This window comes from Canis aureus, chromosome 4 (genome assembly GCF_053574225.1).
Source record: "Canis aureus isolate CA01 chromosome 4, VMU_Caureus_v.1.0, whole genome shotgun sequence".
NCBI lineage: Eukaryota > Metazoa > Chordata > Mammalia > Carnivora > Canidae > Canis > Canis aureus.
The window spans coordinates 56,606,999-56,611,847 of NC_135614.1; the positions used below are offsets into that span (position 1 = coordinate 56,606,999).

General features: G+C 45.4%; 1 long non-coding RNA gene across 1 annotated transcript; it reads right to left on the minus strand.

Annotated features, from left to right (window-relative positions):
* Nucleotides 1-398: 398 nt before the first annotated feature.
* On the minus strand, nucleotides 399-4,473 carry LOC144312754 (uncharacterized). The gene is made up of 3 exons (XR_013378330.1): nucleotides 4,393-4,473; nucleotides 781-2,246; nucleotides 399-584 (listed from the first exon to the last, which is right to left on the minus strand). It is a non-coding gene; the product is annotated as an uncharacterized LOC144312754 (long non-coding RNA).
* Between the last annotated feature and the right edge of the window lie 376 nt (nucleotides 4,474-4,849).

Genomic DNA, 4,849 nt, shown 5'->3' on the forward strand with positions numbered 1-4,849 from the left:
GCATCTGAGTCCTACAAAACCTTTTGGGAAATGCTAGCCTGAGATCATCAAACTCCTTTCCCCAGATTTATCTGAAGTTACCAGCAGAGGCACTAGAAGGAAGCAGAATAGTGAAGAGTCCAGGCTCTAGAATGCCACTGAGTTCAAATTTTGACTCCAGCATTTACCGGCCGTGACCTTGGATGAGTCACTGAATGCCCAGCCTCATGTCCCTACCTCTAGCACACAGATTCTAATAGAGCCTCTCACCCAGGGCTCTCGGAAAGACTGAGTGAAAGGAGGCAGGTAACAAAAAAAAAAAAAAAAAAAGAAAGAAAGAAAGAAAGAAAGAAAGAAAGAAAGAAAGAAAGAAAAGAAAAGAAAAGAAAAGAAAAGAAAAGAAAAAAGAGGCAGGTAGAGTGCCTGCCTCATACAAGCACTCGATAACATGTCAGCTGATAGTATCACCAGTGAGGAGGAAGGTCAGAGTGGAATCTATCCAAAAACAGAACAAAATGTGGCAGGTCCATCTCCATGGGAAGCAGACTCCAAAATGGAATCTAGAGTGCTGGATGTTGTTTGAGGGGTGCTCCTGGGGTCAACATCTGTGGAAAGGAAGGGAGGGAATGGCATGAAGGGAACGTGAAACTGCGATGCAACCCAACAGCAGCCCACCCCATGGGGAGAGACGCTGAGCTAAAATGACCCTTTGGAATTGTCCCCGTTGGGCTGAGAAGGTTGGGCCTTTATAACCCCATGTGGATCAATTGCTGAATTTGGGTCACCCCAGGAAGGCCTCACCTTGGGCAAGACGACTCTCTACAACTCAGTCACTCCAGGGGCCACCAGCACTCCCAGCAGCTGGGCCAAGTCCTCTACCTCCTCAGACGGGCATCTGAGCAGTGCACACATTGACCTCACACAGTGTCCACCATGCAAAGAAAAAAAAAATGTCAAAAAAAAAACAAAACAAAGCAAAAGCTTCCTCTGATCCTCTGGGAAGGAAAAAGGGCAATCTGCAGACATCAACCAAATCTAGTCATTTATTCGTTCATCATTTATTCATGCCTACCATATGCCAGGCCCCAGGGCTTAGGGCTTATGAATCAGGTAGTGATTCTCTAGCAATAATAATAATAATGTTTTCTCCTGACTTTTTAAGGCATGAAAATAAAGACAGGGAAACAGAGAAGGAAGAGTTATCAAATCACTTGAAGCCAGGATGTATTCTCAGGTGATCAGTCACCTGTCAGCCCAGTATGAAAAGGTGTTAATTTGAATGAAGAAAGGGACACGGCAATTTTTTTCCCCACAGCAATACATCAAGTTGTTCTCCTGATGACTTAGCGTGCTTGGCAAACTGTGTGCGCTGCACAAAATTGAATTCCCAGGTTTGGGGAAGCCTGGGCAGGCTCGAGGTACATGAGGATTTATTGCTTTAGGTACTTAAAATGCCTCCCACTAAATTTGTTGTGACCTTCTCCCCCTGCCCATGGCCCCAAGTTAAACACAGCCTGGGGCTGAGCAAAGGTTAACAGCACACCAAATCAAGCAAAGCAGCCCCAGGGAGACAGGTCCCTGTGTGGTGGAGAAATGGAGAAAGTCCTTTGTGTCCCTGAAAGTCTCAGCTGCCTTCCTCTGGCCCCCCGGAGGCTTCAGTCCTCAGGCCTCACCCAGCCCTCCAACCTCCTCTCAATCTCTCCATCCTGCTGCTTAACTATTCTCCCTAGGGGCCCCTGGAGCACTGTTCTCCTTGAGCATCAGAGGGCTCTCACTTTTCCCACTGCACTTCTCACCTGCTTATGTCAAGTCTTCTCAAGAGGCCAGCAAGATAGTCTGCAACTGACACTTCACATTCGCATAGCACGCTACCATTCTCAACCTGCTTCTGGGCCTTGCAACCAGCCAAGAGGCAAAATGATCACTCCTACTCTAGAAGTGAGGGCAGTGAGGCCTACAGAGGCAAAGAGACCTGCCCAAGGCCACAGAGCAAAAAAAGGCAGGACATATGCCAAACCCTTTCTGCCATGAACTGGCCCTACTCTCTGCCTCTCAGCCAAAGGGACCAGGCCATGCCTTGGCAATGTGCCTTATACTTAGTAGGACAACTGATCCAGATCCTGCTCTGGGGGGATTACCTGGGAATCCACAGTGAAAATGGCCAGCCTCCCAGAGGAGGCTCCCGTCTACACTTCTGTGCAAATATATTATCCAAATTGAACCCACCTGGAGAAGCCAAAGTTGGGTTTTTTCCCCTCTTCATGTACCTATTGAGCCAAAGCGACAGGTTAAAGTTTTGAAGCAAAATAAGTGTTGTTTTTATTTTTTCTTACTTTCATCATCTCAAGTGAATTTAGAGAATTAACATCCTCCAAGCTGGAATATTTTTCTTGTCAGTTAAATGTCTTGTCTAAAAATTTCCCCGAGTATAATTTTCAGAATGAGTTCTTGGCAAGTATTTACTCTACACGTTCTCTCTCACTCACACAAATACCAACTGAACACCTGCGGTGGGGAGACGCTGTGCTAAGTGCTGAGGACCAGGTTGGCAGATCCCTGCGAGGAGGATGGGGATTTGCCAGCCTGGTCCTTGCATTGTTATTAAACAGGTAAGTATAATGCAGGATTTAGAAACACTGCTCTTTGTACCTGTTGGTGGGAGTTTAAAATAGGACAAGCTTTATGAAGAGCAATTCTGGCAGTAGCTACAGAAATTTTCAATGTGAATAACTTAGGACCCAGTTGATGCAAAAGTAAAACAAAGCAAACTACACTAAAATAGCAGATACTAATGAAAGGGCAGGATGTTATGGGTATGAAAAGATTCATTTCAGCATTGTTAATAATAGTCAAAAGAAAAAGAAGGAAGAAAGAGGAGAAGAGAAGGTGGAGGGTGGTTCTAAAAATTGTAGTACATTTAAACCATAGATTGCAAGGCAGGCTATAAATATGAGGCATCTACCTGTACTGATTTGAGAAAATGCTTATAAAATATGCTGAGTGAAAACAAGCAAGTTGGAAAATGATGTACACGTAGCTGTGGATGAGGATATGTGGATACACCTACACAGGCACGTATGTACATAGGAGTTCGTGTTGTACATGTTAAACTCAAAGGAAAACAAAAACAGGAGGAGTACAGACCAAACTCTTACTGGTGGATCTCTCTGAGGAGAAGAAACAGGGATGGGTTAAAGGGACAAATTTCTCAATTATTTGCAAAGTAACGTTACTTTTGTAATTTTAAAAACCCAGGTTAGCAAAATAAAGAGCACTAGACACTCTGGCAGGGGAAGAAGAGAACTTGAGAACTTGTGACCACCAAGGAAGTCGCCCTCACTTGTCATTTCAAACGCTTGTCCCACTATCTCCGACAAGCCCCAGCAAGACCCCACACATCCTGTGATTTGCAACCCCACCTAGGGGCAGACAGGTGCCAGCCAGGCGCCCAAACCTGTAGGGAAATCCTGTTTGCAAAAGGAGGGCAAATGGGGTGGACTTCATAGCTAAATGCTGTGCAACGACAAGCGACAAAATGGGCCCTTAGAGAGCCCCACCTACCTCACAGGTCAATGAGCGCAACAAATGAGCCAAGTATGTGTAGAGGCTACGATTGATTCCCAGTTCACACATTCATTTGTGCAAAAACACAATTTCTTTCACTCTTATGACTCAGCTCAACTTGAATGTGAGTTCTTATTCTGTCAAGATGACAGAAACTCATTTTCAATACACATAGTACCTCTGGTTCCCAGTACACACATTTACCCACAGATAACACCAGGATCATGTCAAAGCTCATGGGTGGGGTCTCTGGGGGCCAGTAGGCTGGGAGTGAGGTCAGGTCTACACAAGATGCCCCTGTGGCTTCACACTTGGCTTCTTCGGGCCCAGCAACCTGCCCTTGCTTCTGAGTGGAGCACTCTGTGCTTGGCCTGCCCTGCCTCTCCAATAAGATTGGCTGCACCACAATGCTCTCCTATGAGCCCAAGGGGCAGGATGCAGGATATCTCTCTCCCAGACCCACAGCGTCCACTGTTTATATCACCTCTCCACACCACGGGATATTTTTCCAGTCCAGATAGGGCTATGGAGAGTAGTAAATCTCTCTTTCAACACTACTTGAACTCAGTGGATGGGAGCACAAAAAGCCTAGAAGTTCTGCCTCACCCTCCCCTGAGGGCAGGAAGCTCAGTGTAGGCACTATGCAGGGATGGGGAAAAGGAAAAACAGAAGGGGAAAAAGAAGAGGCTAAGTGCCATGTGCAAATGTTGTAGCCTTAATTAACAATTTGGTTTTTGGCATATAGTTGTCTAGGTTTGAATCCCCACTTTAGCATTTGTTGGTCAAATAGTGGTCAAACTATTTCACTTTTCTTCAAGGATGGCAGTATCTATCAATGATATTATCTACCTTTGTGGGCCATTGCAGGAATTCAGCGAGGTAAAGGGATGCAGATACTGAATCTGTCTTTTCTTTTTCTTCCCACTCCACCTACGAATAAAGGCTGAAATTTGACATTGGTCCATCGCAATTCAATTAAGAGTGCTTTACACACCACCTCTGCCTGAAGGTGGAAAGTGTCCACTGTCTCAGTGTGAACCTCATGCTGACATCACTTATTCTTCTGAAAGATAAAAGACAGAGTAGTACCACCTTCTATAGCTGAGCCTCTAAAAGGAGTTCCCAGGCCAATATCTATCTCTTCAGGAATTATAACTTTTCCCAAGGCTGAGAGAAGCTATCATTGGAACTTAATGGCAATACCTACCTAAGGCCTCCTGAGGGCTTAATCTCAAAGACTTTGCTCAGAAAAGCCTTCACAGAGATATATCCTATGAAGCCTTGAGCCAAGAGACAAGCCTCTCCC